At 39.4% G+C, this 17,378-nt stretch overlaps 1 protein-coding gene across 2 annotated transcripts in view; it reads right to left on the bottom strand.

The window, feature by feature from the left end:
- LOC149744414 (uncharacterized) overlaps nucleotides 1-11,845 on the bottom strand; it is a 144,814-nt gene extending 132,969 nt beyond the window's left edge. The window contains exon 1 of one of the 2 annotated variants that reach the window (XR_016391066.1): nucleotides 11,008-11,840. The gene's annotated coding sequence lies outside the window, so the exon portion shown is untranslated. Of the gene's footprint in view, nucleotides 1-11,007 lie in introns of both variants that reach the window. The other variant, XM_089903559.1, reaches the window with a different exon arrangement.
- Nucleotides 11,846-17,378: the final 5,533 nt, after the last annotated feature.

Genomic DNA, 17,378 nt, shown 5'->3' with positions numbered 1-17,378 from the left:
AAATAACCTGCATCAATTCGTGCTTAAGTTTATGAAATGAGCTAGATTAAGTTTTGCTTACTTCTCTTAGCTGTTCTGTCTGCTTGGGGAATCTTCAAGCCTGGTCTCCATTTTATTTTACCAATAGAAAAATATAGTAAATATGAGATTAAAAGGTATTTTCTCCTCTTCTTATTCTAACCTAGTGGTCTCAACTGGAGGTGATTTTGCCCCAAGGGACATTTGGCAATAACTGGAGGCATTTTTGCTGTCACAACTAGGGGTGTTATTGGCATCTCGTGGGTAGAGGTCAGGGATGCCGCTAAATGTCCTACAATTCACTTGATGGCCCCGTATAAAAAGACACTGTCCTACCCAAAATGTCAGTAGTACCATTTTTGAGCAATTTTCCTCTAACATTGCTTCTAAGAAGGTCTCATTCACATCTATAGTTTGCATTTCTACATCTAAGAAGAGGACTTAAGCGATTTATTTATTTACATTAAATCTCTTCTTCAAGCTCCAGACCCATTATTTCACTCTCTACTTGATATCTGTTCTTGACTGTTTCTCAGAGGCACCTGAGCTCATCATCACCTTATCTGAATTCCTGTTCATCTTTTAGCTCAATAAATGGTACCAATAACCATCCAATTTGAACATTCAGAAAACATGGAGATGTCTTTATCCTATTTCCCAACTGCCATTTGTTGGGGAGTGGGGTACGGGAAACTGGAAGATGGTGATCAAAAGGTACAAACTTCCAATTATATAATAAGTATTAAGGATGTAATGTACAACATGATGTCTATGGCTAACATTATAGCTATATGATATGCAGGAAAGTTTTTGAGAGTAAATTGTAGCAATAAAGGAAAAAAATTCTTGTGATGAGAACTGCTTTCTCCTGTTCTTTCTATTGTATCTGTATGGATTACCACAATAGGTTCAGCCAACATTTCATAATATATGTAAAACAAACCATCATGCTGTATGCCTTAAACTTATACAGTGATGTATGTCAACTATTTCTCAACAAAACTGGAATAAAGTTTATTTTAATCATGGACAATCTAAGCAAAAAAAAGATAATTTTATGAAATTACATATAATTGGGACCCAAAATGCTGCTGGATCTAATATTTCTCCTTCAACACTCGATTCACCCTACTTGTAGTAATTGCTCCAGGAATAATTATTCCTCCCAGAACATTTTGTCCTTGTCCAGCTCATTCTTCCTCCCGACACTGTGGCTCGCACTGACATCAGAGCTCCTAAATCTTGCCACTGTAGCAAAAAGGCATTAAGGCTGAATATCTGTGGGCTGGGGAACAAGTGTGGGGTGGCATGAAGAACACAGGCACAATCTTAAGAACTTAATACCAGAGCTACAGAGACGCATCAGTTACCTAAGGCTGTGTAACAAATCACCCCAAACTTAGAGGCTCTAAATAATTATTATCTGTTTCTATTGGTCATGAATTTGGAGGACACATGGGGATGGTTTTAATTCTTGTTCCACAGTGTCTGGAAGACTCAAATCCAGGCCTGGACACATTTGGGAGCTCATTTGCTCACGTTTGATCATAGATGCTGATGGTCAGTGGGGGGGACTAGCTGGGACTATCAGCCAGAATAACCTACAAGTGGTCTGTCCATTCCAGGGGCAAGTGTTCCAGGTAAAGGATAGTCAGTAGAAGCTGCACTGCCCCTTCTGGCTAGGCCTCAGAAGTGCAACATCACTGCTACATTCCATTGGCCAAATTAGTCACAGAAGCCCACCCAGGTTTGAGAGGAGGGAACACAGACCACACTTCTCAGTGGAGGCACATCAACATTACATCGTAAGTAGAGTATATAGATGATATTATATACATGTGTCTGTTTTCCAAAGGTGGCCACACACACAATCTTCCACAAGAAGTACTAGAGGAAACAAGATATTGTGCGGATGGCATTCTGAATTCGAAAGCTTTTCCAAATGATTGGGAAATTAAATTAGTAACATTAACTTCAACACCATTATCCTCTTACCCAGTATGTTGTCTAAAATGCATAAATACAAATAAGCACGAATACCCATAAGCTTTTCTGAGATTGCGTGGAACCACCTGCCATTTATAATATTGTTTCTATCAAAAACCCTCCAGCTTTCCAGTCTATCAGGTCAGGAGCGCATCTGAACTTCTACTTACACACAATCCTGGGTGAGCACCTAGTTGCTCTTAGTCTTCAATGCCACCCCCCTCCCGCCCTCCCCCGCTGCCCCAGCAGATTCATTCAGTTGTGGATGAAGGCTTCACGTGATATGAACTTGTGGCAATCACCAGGGGCACTCTTTCGCAGCATATAACCACTTAAAAAAGAAAATGAGAAGCTGTTAGAAGAGCTGAGAGTTTCAGGACTAACTACCGGAATACGATGTGATTACCACGGTTTCTGTAAACTACCCTCTTGCTTGTCTCAATCAGTCATTCTCTAGACTAGTGAAAATTGAGTGTGAAATTCTATCTGGGGTCATGTTTATAATGATCGTCCTCAGACTGTCGTTAGCGCATCACAAGCAAATCAGCACTTGTATATTCCTAGCTAAATACTCCTCAGTTCTGTCTGCTGACACAATTATTTAAAAAGCATACCTTTTGGTCAGAAACATAATTATATGGCTCCAGAACAAGGTTTTCACAGCTAGTATCGTAGTTTTCTCTGAAAATGTTCTATGACCCAATTTTGTTAACAATTTAATAGGCCTCTAGATATAACCAAGTTAGCCAATATCTTGTCTTTAAAAATCAGTCATTATTTGTGGAAGTACACGTAAGTGGTCCAAAATTATTATAACTATCAGTTGAACCAAAAGATATCCTGTCAGAAGCTTATCTTCACAACACAGACAACTGTTAAATTTGACCCCTAATTTGAGTTGTAATATTCATACCCTCTAGCAATAGCTAAGTATATCAAAACCACAACCGTTACATTTAATATTGTATGTGTATTGGTAACTTTAATAGCTCAATTTTTCTTAGATACCATATGTATAATATGCATTAATCACTTAGGTGTAAAATATATATCACAGAGAACATAAAGGTAAAATATTGAATTTCTCACTGGATTCATAAATCAGTTTTAGGTGTTTTATTAGAATTTAACCTCCATCTTTATCAAGCTTGTTACCTTCTTTTGATGTGTAAAGAGGTCCCTCATGGGTGGAGTCAGTGAAGGAGTGATAAAATCATATTCCTTCAATTCCAGAGTACAGGCCACATTATAAAATGTAGCATATGTGACTGGACAACACAGAGAATGTAATCAGTGGGACCGAACTCTTCCCGTGTCTACAGGTGACGTATCTGGCCACTTCTATTGTACTGTCAGCCTAAAACTTTAGCATGGACAGGAAGCCTCAATGTAATTTTTAGGAATCTAGAAAACCAGAATTAGGGCATGGGCCAAGAAGTATTGGACTGGATATCCAACAATATACAAGCAGTACAGTTTAATATTTATTGAACTAGCTTTATGCGCACCATATAGAGCTGCCTATAGAACTTAGTTGAAAATTTTCCTTTCGATATTTCTTGTTTAAACTAAGCCTCACCCCTACAGCACAAGACAGAATTTAGTCTCTTTTGCTAAATACTGCCATAACTTAGAAGTTAGCATTTTAGAGAGGCAAATATAGAAAGGTAGGTAAACGTTTATTTTTATAGTCAGTTTTGTGAAAGACTGTCAAATTCTCATCTTCAATTTTTAACAAAATTTGGGAACATGAATATGCCTTAGCGCATGCTGAAGTTAAAGATGGACAGTCAAATTCCTCTGTTAACTTAATCCCAACCATATCAATCACATTAAATGTAAGTGACAACACCACAATTAAAAGGCAGAGATTGTCAGCTTAGATAAAGGTAAGTTCCCATTTTATGCTGCTTAAAAGAAATGCACTTTGAATATTAATATCTAAGTAGGTAAAAAGTATAAGGATGAAAGTGATAGCCCATTCTAAACTGATCAAAATAAATCTGCTCTAACTATGGTAGTAAGCAAAGTAGTTTAGAGAAGAATGAAATCAAGAAAGAAGGTCTCTTCATAGAGGTCAATTTGTAAAGATAAAAATCCTCAGCTTTACGTACATACCATCTTCAAAATACAAAGCAAAATCTGGTAGAACTGCAAGAAGAGATAGACACTTCCAAGGCTATATTTGAAGATTAAAACTACTCTCTCAATAGTTGATAGACAGAAAATACATAAGTGTATGGAAGACTTCAATAACGCCATCAACCAAATCAAGCCAAATGATAACTTTAAAATAATCTCAGCATCAGAATATACAGTCATCTCAAGTGTACATAGAACACTTACTGTGATAGACCATACCCAGGACCATATAACAGAAGTCTAAAATTTAAGAGGATTCAATTTATACAAAGTATGTTCTCTGATCACAATAGAATTACGAATGATTAACAAAGATTTCTGGAAAATCCTTAAGTAGTTGGAAATTAAATAAGTTGGAAATTAAATTAAATAATTATTTAATTAAATAATATGTGTCAATGCAAAAAATCAGAAAGGAAGTTAGAAATATTTTTGACCCCAATATAAATCAAAGCACAAAATATAAGAAGTGTATGGCCAGTAAATACGCTTTACCATATAATTTACCAAATTTCAGACAGAAATTTAGACCATAAAATTTTATTAGAAAAAAGAAAACTCAAATTCATGATCTCATGTTCTATTTTAAGCAGCTAAAAAAAGAGGAAAGTAGATCCAAATGAGAAGAAAGGAAATGATAATCAGAGCAGATATAAGAAGTAAAATACAGAAAAATCCATGTACCCCCAAACTAGGTCTTACAGGAGAAAATAAATTAATCTGCTTAAGAGTCTAGTCAGACTGGCCACCAAAAAAAGGGGGATAAAACTCTAACTGTATTAAAATTAAAAAAATACATATCTGTCATACTCTATGAACATTAAGAGGATTTCAAGAGTATTATGAACAATTTTGTGCCAATATATTCAATAACTCCAATGAAATTCTATCATTTATATGAAAAATCCTAAGAAATTAGAATAGGCAAAACAATTCTGAAAGAACAAAACTTGGAGAACACTGACTACAAAATTTAAAAAATCACAGTAATGTAAAAGACAATGTGTTACTGGCCTCAACACAGACAAGCAGATCAATGAAACAGAATAGGAAATCTAGAAGTGGACCCACACATATGCACAACTGATTTTTGACAAAAGTTCAAAGGCAATTCAGTGACGAAAGGATAGTGCTTTCCACAAATATTGCTAGAAAAGTATGTCCTTGTGCAGAAAATGTGAACTTTGTTTCCTATCTTGTACAATATAAATAAAATCAAAACGGATCATATACTTAAAAGTAAAACCTAGAGCTATAAAAACTTTCAAAGTTAAACATAAAAGATCTATGAAACTGGGCTTGCAAAGATTTCTTAAATATCATACTTAAAAATAACCAAGAAATTGGTAGTGTGAGCTTTATCAAAATTTCAAGTATTTTTATCTTCACAATATACAGTTAAATAAAATGTAAAGGTAAACCACAGTCTGAGAAAATTTTTGCAAGTTACTTACCTGATAAAGAAATTGATTCCAGAATATATAAAGAATGCTCAAAACTCAGTAATAAAAAAACCTAATAGAAAGGTACACAAAATACGTGAAAGACATTTCACAAAAAAAAAATATGGATGGCAAAGAAACACAAGATACTCAACATAATTAGTCATTAGGCAAATTAAATCCAAATTCTATGCCACAGCACACTTTCTAGATTTCCTAAGATTTTTTTAAATTGAAATATAGTTGATTTACAATGTTATGTTAGTTTCAGATGTACAGCAAAGTGTTTCAGTTACACATATATAAAAAAATATATGTATTCTTTTGTCATTTTCTTCCATCATAGGTTCCTACAGGATACTGAGTATAGTTCCCTGTGCTATACATTAGGTCCTTGTTGGTGATCTATTTGATATATAGTACTGTGTATATTTTAGTCCCAAACTCCTGATTTATCCCTCCCTCCCCTTTTCCCTTTTAGTAACAGTAAGTTAATTGTCTGTGAATCTGTTTCTGTTTTGTAAATAAGTTCATTTCTATCATTTTTATACAGTCCACAAATAAACACTATCATATACTGTTTGTCTTTGTCTGGCTTGATTCATTTAGTATAATGATCCCTATGTCCATCTGTGTTGGCATTACTTCAAATGGCATTATTTCATTCTTTTTTATGGCTGAGTAATATTCCATTGTGTCTTGGCTACTGTAAATCGTGCTGCTATGAACACTGGGGTGCGTGTATCTTTTCAAATTATGGTTTTCTCCAAACATACGGTCAGGAGTAAAATTACAGGATCATATAGTAGCTCTATTTTTAGTTTTTTTTTTTTAAGGAACCTCCATACTGTATTCAATAGTGCTGCACCAACTGACATTCCCACCAACAGTGTAGGGGTGTTCCTTTTTCCCCACATTCTCTCCAGCATTTATTATTTGTAGACTTTTTGATGATGGTCATTCTGAATGGTGTGAGGTGATACTTCATTTAAGTTTTGATTTGCATTTCTCTAATAGTGATGTTGAGCATCTTTTCATGTGCCTATTGGCTATCTGTAGGTCTTCAAAGAAACGTCTCTTTAGAGCTTCTGCCCATTTTTTGATGGGGCTGTTTTTTGATATTGAGCTGTATGAGCCGTTCATATATTTTGGAGATTAATCCCTCAGCAGTTGCAACATTTGCAAATATTTTCTCCCATTCTGTAGGTTGTATTTGTTTTGTTTATGGTTTCTTTTGCTGTGCAAAAGCTTTTAAATTTAATTTAATCATTTTATTTGAGTTATATTTTTGCTTGGTATAAAATTCTATACTGGCACGTTTTCAGTAAATTAATGTCATTACCTTGTGCTTTTCCTTAGATAGTTTCTGACAAGCAGTCTGCTGTCACTCATCTTTGCTCCTCTGTATATACAGTAATGTACATTTTTCTACCTGCTTTAAAGAATGTATCTTTATCACTTTCTTTGCCTTGGAGAGGTTCTCTATTTGGTATTGATTCAGTTTTGGGGGTCTGTGGATTTACAGATAAATCCTCATATTTAGTAGATTTTTAGCCATTAATTATTCTACTATTTTCTGTCTCCTCCTGTGCTCTGAGAAAGCTCACACATTTTAGAAAATTGTTGCAATTTCCAACTAAGAAATTATAGTACCTTGTAATAAGGTAGAAGCTGATGTGGTGAAAAGTGATTTAACATTAAGAGTCTGGATTTCAGGGCAAGAGTTTGTCCTGGAGTTAAATATTCAGGGTCGTCAGTTTAGCCTGTATGTAGTATAGAAAATGGGAATGATAAGATCACCTAAAAGAGTCTAGATAAAGGTCAAGACAAGCATGGGGAAAGCCTTTTGAGTAAGGCAGAAGTTTGAGTTCAAGAAGAGGTAAAACTGGAAAGAGAACAGAGGTTTCTGAAAAAAAGTATGGTACCTTGGAAAATAAGTAGTATAATTTCAAAACGGAGGCAGCAGTCAGCTGTGTTAAATGCTGGTGAAGAAAATCAGGAAATTCATGAATTATGCCAAGATCAATGTATTTAACAAGATGAAGGTCACAGACATTGGCAGACTGATTTTAACAGAGGTAGAAACATGGCCTTACAGGATAAGAAAATAAACATTAAGTACAAACAACTTGTTCAAGTTTTGTTACTAAGGGGAACAGAAAGTTAATACTTAAGGGGAACGCAGTCAATGTTTAAGTAAATATATAAATTTGTTGATATGCTGTTTTATTTATATAATTATACCATAAACTGCATCTTGCTTTTACTCAGTATATTTTGTTCTACTTTGATAAAAGTAGATTTAATGAATTCTTTTAACGGAATAGTATTTTATTTTATGACTGTATGGCATACCTATTGTATTTTTCATCATCATTTAACAGTTTTCCACTTATTCATTACATACACTTGTAATGAACATCTGTCTACAACTTTTTATTGACAAGTTTTATGTACAGAAATGAAGTAGCTGAATCATGTGTTACATGTTTTTGACTAGATATTGCCAGCTTCTTCTAAAGCATCCATAATTTTCACCTCCACCAGTAATAGGACAGTAAGTTTTCTCCCTTTATCCTTACTAACTGTTGTTATTGTCAGACTTGGAATTTTGCCAATACACTGTCTTTTTACTGTTACTTTTTTTTGAATTTCAGTTTCTAGATATGAAACAATCCTCAACCACGTATGAACTGGCCATTTTTATTTTCTTCTTGAATTCCTATTCAGATCCTTTACCCACCTCTTTGACACATTCTTACATTTCTTATACCTCCCCTTGGGCTGGAATGGGAAGCGCCCCAGCAGGAAGCCCCAGTCCCCTATCTGCTGAGCCTGGCAAAACCTGCCGCTTGGAGGAGCATCGTCTTGCCTCTGTGTTCAGGACTGCTCCCTTTTTTTTTTTTTTTTTTTTTTTTTTGCGGTACGCGGGCCTCCCACTGTTGTGGCCTCTCCCGCTACGGAGCACAGGCTCCGGACGCGCAGGCTCAGCGGCCATGGCTCACGGGCCCAGCCTCTCCGCGGCATGTGGGATCCTCCCGGACCGGGGCACAAACCCGTGTCCCCTGCATCGGCAGGCGGACTCTCAACCACTGCGCCACCAGGGAAGCCCTGCTCCCACTTTTGTTAGATGCCCCGTCTCACGCCCTGGCTCACAGGGAGGAAGGGAACACAGAAGGATCAAGCAGCCTGACCGGTTCCTCTGCAGTACCTGAATGCCTCTCCCTGCCAGGCGCTCCCACGCCTGGACTCCTGCCGGGGTCCACCACCTCCAGGCATGCACCACCCTTGATGTGCCCCCATCACTGTGAGCCTCTCCCCGGCAGATGCTCAATATTCCCATGTGCAGCCATTTCACTGTTCAGTATCATCTTCCCTACTTTAAGGGTTTCCCACAATTCCTGCTCCTCTGAGAAATCCTTTTATTCTTTTTGATCACACTGTATTTACGTGTTTTCTATCATTACATAGTTTATATTGTTTGAGGGAGGAGAAAGGACTGATGCTTACAACCACTGTCCCAGCTCTGACAATTTCAGAGCATCCTGGGAGGAACAAAGAGCCTCAACAGTTTAACATTTGACCTTCAAAACTCTTAAGGCATCACACACACTATTCAGCCACTAAGAAATGAGCCTGGCCCAGGATAAGACAACAAAGCTTGCCATGTACATCCCTTTATATCCCTGAACTTTCGGCTTAGTAAAGCCCAAGCCACACACTAGAAAACGGATTACTGGCATTAATTCATTACATTTAACAAGTAATGATATTTATGTTAATAGATTACTGATTTTTTTTTTTTACAATAAATAAGGCTGTAAAATTTAAAAGGGAAAAAGTACTTTCAATTAAAGAAGGAAAACCTTTAATGGCCACACATTTGCAAAATGTATTTCGCATTACCTTTCCTTCTCAGCTGAGTTACAATATTTTAAAGGTTAAAATATTTTTATATTTTAAAATATAAAATGTTGGAGACGAGTATAAATAAGAGACCTGTAACGAAGGAGGATTTCTCAGGATGCAGGATGGGATTCACAGAACTAAGACGCTCCTCCCAGGAAGAGCTGTTCACCTTGCACTTTCCCACCCACTCACTAATGGATCCCAGTTGTATTTTTTTTTTATGGGAAGATAAAATGGGTGGCAGGAGTCTTAGATGTTTTGACAATATTTAGCTTATAAAATCATCAGGCTGAGTCATTACTTATCTTTCATGGAGGAAATAAGGCCATGTTGAAACCTTCTAAGGCTCAGGCAACCAAAAGTTGTGGGGGTTTTGTTTGTTTGTTTGTTTTTTGCGGTACGCGGGCCCTTCACTGTTGGGGCCTCTCCCGTCGCGGAGCACAGGCTCCGGACGCGCAGGCTCAGCGGCCATGACTCACGGGGCCAGCTGCTCCGCGGCATGTGGGATCTTCCCGGACCGGGGCGCGAACCTGTGTCTCCTGCATCAGCAGGTGGACTCTCAACTAGTGCGCCACCAAGGAAGCCCCTTTTCTTTTTTTTTTTTTTTTTTTAAACTAAGAGGGTGAGGTTGGTTCCCAGCAGTGTCAAAGATCCCAAGAAGAAACGCAGGCAGGGTCGCAGACCTGGCTGAACACTCCAAACGCCGAGGCAGAAAGAGGCTTTAATAACCCATCAGGCCACACCCCAAGCCAATTAAGCCCGTGTCTCTGGGGCTGGGATCCGGTGTCAGATACTGAAAGCCCCTCAGGTGATTCCTCTGAACCCTCAGCCAGAGTTGAGAAACTATCAGAGCTTCTGAGACAGTGACTTAAACCTTCCTAGTTTCGTCCATCCAGAGTAGTCCTTTCCATTGGATTTTACCCTATTTTGCAAGGTTCTGACTCCTTATGCCCTCCCACTGGTATTTACCACCACTGAACCTTCTTCCAGAGAAAGTTACCAAATTCAGAGTATCCTGAAACAGGTATTTAAGAATTTCCATCTACATTCACTTGAAAACAAAGGGACGTTTCGAGTGATTGCTTCCTCTACACTTCTTCTTACATTTAGAACCACAAGAAACTCAAAATAGATTTTTTAAATATAGCTTTTTTTCCCTGTAACACATTCCTTTGTAATTATAGCCATTACACAAGCACTTTTATTTTAATTGAATGTTTCATCATCTCTAAAGTGATTCAACCTGCAGTGCTCTCCGCTCAATCATGTCTGAAGACAACAGCTCCCTCCCAGGAACTTTGCAAAAGGCAGCAAAATACACACACACACACACACACACACATATATATACACACATATATATACACACATATATACACACACAATCCACTGGACAGTTCTTCCAAAAAGGTAGTTGCTACTGTAAAGAACTCTGTAAAGAACTTTCACTTCCAAGAATGATGTGGAATGTTATCTTAAATCGCACTTTTCTAAACAGAAACCATCCTACCTTCTCCTCCTGAAGTCCGAAGTGACCTGAATGTATAAGTGTGCTCAGGAGACTGGAGAAAAGAGATGCATTCCCTTGCTCTCTATTTCTAGCTGCGGTTAAACATACAGAACTTTCTGGTTATCCCAGTAGCAGTGATGAGTTTGCCCTGGGTCATTCCTTGGCCAGCTCAGCAAAAGCCTTGTAACCAATAGCACATATTTCAAAAATGAATAGCTAGAGACAGCGTGCTTATTTGCCACGTTCGACAGCAGAGAAGAGAGACTCTCTCCCCCTCCCCGCTCCGAAGCTATGGGGTGGGAAGGTGGTGGGATGTAGGGGCCTTGGCTCTCAGAGAAACCTAAGAACAAGGGGCCGTAAGCAGCCTCCGGGGAGTTGGACCAGGAACACGGTCTCAGAGTTGAGGTGACTCGAGTCCAGGGGCGTCTGCAGAGAGCATGTGTGGAGCTCCTCATGGGTTACCCAACACGCCTGCATGAGTTTCCCACCACTGCTGAAACAACTGCTGCAAACAGAGCGCCTTAGCACAACAGAAGCACGTTCTTACCTTCAGACGTGTAAAGCCAAGGTGTTGGGCAGGGCTGCTTTCCTCCAGGAGGCTCTAGGGAAGAATCCCGTGTCTCTTTCAGCGACTCGAGGGGCCCGTGTTCCTGGGCTCACGACCCCTTCTGCACATCACCGCCATCTCGCTTCCAGCAGCACACCTCCAACTATGGCTGGGAGCTGCACGCCTCCCTCTTATAAGGTCAGGGTCACATTGACTCCACCTGGATAATCTAACCTCCCATCTGAAGACCCTTAACTAATCCCACCATGCAAGGTAGTGTATTCACAGGTGCCAGGAATTACACACACATCTCTGAGGAGGGAATTGTCAGCCCACCAGGATTCCCATCATGAGGATACACTTCACGTGTGATTTTTCTCCTGGAAACAATTTAGGGATCATACAAGAAAGATGTGGCACAAAGACCTTTGGGTAACTCATAACACCAGCTAAGGTGAGAGGAGTGGAAGAGCCTATTTGAATTGTAAGTTTTCTCACAAAACGTAAATGAGAGAGAACAGTAATTGAGCAGAAGGGAACCGTGAAGCTTGGTTTCTATTACTGCAGCTTAGTAAGAGCTACTGATAAAACATCAAGCTTCCTATGTGCCAGCCGCTGCAGTTGGTACTTGGTATGTGAGACCCCATTTAGTACTGCATGGATATTTCTCATTCACCAATGAATAAACGGAACCAAACAGAATTTAAGTAATTTGGTCAAAGTCACACAGCTAGTAGGTGGCAAAATGAGGATTCTCCTCCTTGGCTCTGGGCACCAAAGCCCGCGGGTGTTCCTGCTGCACGAGTTGCCTTGACTGCTGACGGTGCAGGAGGCACGGTGGACAGCTGCAGCAGCCCTGCAGCAGGACTCAGAAAGCTGCCTCCTGCTCCAGTCCAGCCACCGTGCAGGCTGTGGGGAAACGCAGTCACTTGTGAAAGGAAAGATCTCGTTCTACCTTGTGTCTTCCTTCTTTGTTTCTTTGAGTCTCAAATGAGAACCTTATTTGCTTCTTCCAGAAGACCTGAGGATAACAACCTTCCAGGTCAACGTCTCACGCTCAGGTGCATCTCCTAAGAGGGTTTCCCCGAGGCACTGCGTAATCTTGCCTCCGACCCCTGACGACTTTGACCTTTCAGTTACCTTCACATCTCTTTCTCCAGGAAACCGACTTCTGCTTCCTCATGCCAATCTGACAGTTCTTTCTGTTGTTTGTTGGCTTTTCTTGTTTATTTTAACATACTTCGTTGAACTGTAATTTATATAAAGTGTACCCATTGAGATGCACATTTCAATGAGCCTTGATAAATGTACACACCCATGTCACCACCTCCCAAATCAAGATACAGGATGTTTCCGACACTTCAAAACTTCATTCCTGCACCTTCTCACTCAGTCCTCTCTTCAGCTCTAGTCCTAGGCAGCCATTGATCTGGTTTCTGTCACAGCAGATTATACTGGTCTTTCCTGGAGCTTAATGTGAATAGAATCATACAGTAATACTCCCTATGCCTGGCTTCCTTCACTCAGTGTGATGTTTGTTGAGATCCCTGTTGTTGCACCATCAGTAACTAATTCATTTGAATCACTAGGTGTTATTCACCCAGAGCTGTATCTCTAAGAACTTAGAGCACAGTGATGTGAAGGGTGTATTGGACTTCACAGAACTGACTCTGAAGAGAAAAAAAAAACTTGCTATAAAATTACAATATTTTACCCACAGAATCTAGCAAAATAATTGCCATGTTTACAATAAAGCATTTTATAATCCCTTTAATTATTTCATTAAAAATGCATAGTCAGTGACAGGTAATAAGTTACAGAATTCTATACACTAGTATGATTCCTGTCATGCAAAGGCTACTTTCAACCATTGCTTAGCACAAGTTTCCTTTGCATTTGGTATTATTAAAATAAAAATGGTTTATCGTGTGATATTTGCAGTGCCATTACAGCATACTCTAAATATAACTTAGGGATTATAAAACATGTAACATTTATCCAAAAGATCAGTTACAGAAATGCATATTCAGAGATTTAATCGTTTGCTTATACTGGAAATTACAATTTAATGGGTTGAGATGTGCCAGATCTTCCTTGTGAATACTCAGCGTATTTCACACCATTCTAAAGTCTCTGCTGTATGCAGTCATCAATCCTGAACACTTCGCTTGCAAGTATGTTTTGCCAGGGAGGTTATAGATAGACACTGCCAAGTCCGTGCCTTTAGGAAGGTGAAAGAGATTATCCTAAAGTGGCAACTGCAATTAGATGCACGGGTGTCTGCAACTTGCTGACTTGGGATGCTGCCTGTGGGTTTTGGACGCCCTATTGAGAATCATCTACTTTAGTACAATCACGGTTAAGGCAATTGGGAGTAGCTTCCCTACAATCCCTGAGCTTCCATATTTTTTCACTTCTCACACTTGCCAATGATTTTGTTAGCCTCTCATTTCATGTATTAAAAGTATTACTGGTAGTAGAAAACAGCAAAGTCATACCATCTTAACATCTAAAGGGGAAAAAAAAAGATAATCTGCAAAGGTTTAGTGTTCCTTTAACTCATCAGAGAGCCGAAGGTCTTAATGCAACCAAGAAAACTGAATACCAAGGAGGGACAGGTCTCTAGAGGAGAGGCTGAAAAACAGTTTCCTACCTCTGGCCGAGCAGGAGAGGAAGAGATGGCTGCCATGGAGGCGGGTAAGAAGAAATCAGCCAAAATTTTAAGGCTGAGTGTCGTTAGCGCATTAGTTTAGAAAATAACCGGGAGTCCTACATGAAAGAAGGATTCCTCATGGTCCGGCATCATTTGTTGAGTTAAGAGACTGGGGACAGGACAGAGGACCGGAGACAGCCCGATGCAGTCCGCTGCCCCTGAGGAGAGGCATGGAGCCCGTCCCCAAGCCCATGTCTTATATGACTGGCAGAACCCCGATATAGGCTTCCTAACCCACAGAACTTACGGTTGTGATTTAAAGGTTCAGGGAGACCCAGTGGAACTTCCCCTCTCTGTCAAAAGTCAACTAAATTCAATACCACGTTTCTCAGGGAATTGCAAATTTAAAGCAATGTTCACAGATACAAAAAAAACAGTGATGATTTCTATGATGCCTCTACTTAGTTTTCCTATTAGCCTTTGCATAAGGCAAATGTATCTTAAAGAATGGCAGTGCAATGTCATTACGTAACCAGGGAGCACTCCAATTGCACCTGTGTCTCATCTTTGCAGGTGCAAATTAACAACACCTCTGGCACCTGCAATAAAACCATCTATTTGAAAAACGCTTCGTTATCTATACCAAGCAACAGAGATGCTAGGTGTGGTTTTCCTTCCTTTGGTAGCAATATAAGTGTAATTTCTCAGTCTTACCTCAGAGTTGTGTCATCCCCATCACTGCCGAAGTCTAGTCTGAAAGTACCTTGATCACTGGGTATCAGTTTGGACATGATACTATTTTGCTGTTCTGGTCACATGGTGATTAGACTTATCGATCAGGAAGTAATGACTATTTCATACTATTTAGTAAGAAATGGTCTTATCACAGAGTGAAAAATCAAAAGAAGGCCAAGGGCCAATCTACTTATGGAAGGTCCTACGGATCTAGTTATCGGGAGTATGTTAAAATTGTCTCTCTAAAGATAAAAACAAACAATTTAAAAAGTGTTTTGCAATTTTCAACTTTTAACTCTACGAAAGAGACACAATTCTCTGGATTGTGAAACATGTAACATAGTAGAGTGTACTAATTTGACTTATTTACCAAATAAACTATAAGGCTGCTGCAAACCACCAAGCCTCTTGAGTTTTGTAAACTAGATTGTTACATGTGTCTGTGGCAGACATGGTTGGTAGGTGGAACCTCTGGCAACGACCTGATAAGTTGGGGAAAACACGCTCTCATCTTCCAATAGATATTCTCCTTTGACAATAGCTTCTGGCTTAGGGATGGGCGCCGGCAGAGGCAGAACGCTTGACCTCGTCACTAAGCAACCTTGTGGTCTGACCCCCTTATCACAACTATGTATAATCTGATCCGTGAAGGCATGAGGTTAAGGTTAAGTACTCCATTACCAAGTATAAGTGCAATATAAAATATCGGATCTAAACTGTCTCAGAAGGCAAATAAAGTCTCGTAAGCAATGGCTCAGACTCCTGTGGTATCTGCTATTTTTCGATGACCACATCTACCTCAACCCAAACCTGTGGCTTTATGTGGAATTGCCTATGACCAGTTAAATTAGAAACAGGAAACTGGAGTTTTATCTATGATCATTCCACATAATATGCTGACACAGCCTAAAATAACACCGGTTGGTCACATAGCCCCTCAAAGGGATATTTCTGAATGACAGCGGGTACGGATAAAACTCCCAGTAGTGATACTTGGGCAATAAATCTGTCTAATTTGCCTACAAGAAGAGATAACAAACATTTTGGGGCTACATTAATATATGGACAGTGGCTAATGGCTCAGCTGATGATAACAGACTTGGAAGGAATATCATCAGAGGAATGAATGCAGGTATATGAACTGAGTATAAGAATCTTTAATTGCCATGAGATGGATCATCAAAGTGCATCTTCCACAGATCAAGCTCTTAGTGATCAGGTAGATGCAAATGATCCATTCAATGAAGGTTTGTCTACCTCCTTTTCCAGCTGACCAGGTTCTCGCTAAAGGGACACAGGAAAAACATAGCCATGGCAGCAGAGGTAAAATGATTGCACAGTATTTGTCTTACTGAGGTTGATTTGGCTAACATTATTACTGCATATGCAATATGTCAACAGTGGAGACTACTGCTGATTTCTTTTTCTTTTTTTTTTTTTTGCGGTACACGGGCCTCTCACTGTTGTGGCCTCTCCCGCTGCAGAGCACAGGCTCTGGACGTGCAGGCTCAGCAGCCATGGCTCACGGGCCCAGCCGCTCCGCGGCATGCGGGATCTTCCCGGACCGGGGCACCAACCCCGCGTCCCCTGCATCGGCAGGCGGACTCTCAACCACTGCGCCACCAGGGAAACCCTACTGCTGATTTCTTGATATGGCATCATCCTCTGGAGGGAAAGAACAGCCAACTGGTAGCAAGTTAAGATTGATTACATTGGAATTCTTCCATCATGGCTGGAGCAGTAACTTCTCCACAGCAAGGTAGACACTTATACATAATATGTAACTACGTTCTCTACCTGTATTAATTCTGCCAACACCACCATTCAGATATTTATTAAATAACTTAGTCATCATCCTGAAACTTTAGTCACCGTTGCCTATGATCAGGGAATTTATTTTTTATTATTTTATTCCGTGTGGGTAACTTAAGAACTTTCTTCATAAAATAATTGTGGAAATAGCCTTAAGTACATGAGATTCAAAGTTTTAACAGTTTTCTCTAACAGACAAAAAATGCCCTGAATAACACAGTGCAATGGGAGACCTCTGATTATAGTAGTAATGAATTAGAAATAAATGTTCATTCAAAACAAAAAAAGAAATAAATATTCAAAACTGAATAAAGAAATCTTTATTCAAAACAAAAAAAGAAATTTGAATGCAGTAACTAAAGTAGTTCCTAAAAAGGTCCAGGAGATTGGTTCAAGATGGCCAAGTAGAAGGACATGCTCCCACTCCCTCTTTCGAGAACAGTGGAATCACAACTAACTGCTGAACAATCATCGAGAGGAAGACACTGGAACTCACCAAAAAAGATACCCCACACCCAAAGACAAAGGAGAAGCCACAGTAGGACAGTAGACAGTAGGAGGGGCGCAATCACAGTAAAATCAAATCCCATAACTGCTGGGTGGGTGACTTACAAACTGGAGAAC

Source organism: Delphinapterus leucas, chromosome 21 (genome assembly GCF_059928025.1).
Source record: "Delphinapterus leucas isolate spDelLeu-1000000601 "Yukka" chromosome 21, BTC_Dleu_Yukka2, whole genome shotgun sequence".
NCBI lineage: Eukaryota > Metazoa > Chordata > Mammalia > Artiodactyla > Monodontidae > Delphinapterus > Delphinapterus leucas.
The sequence above is the reverse complement of the archived record's forward strand: the minus strand, read 5'-3'. Positions and strand labels throughout refer to the sequence as shown.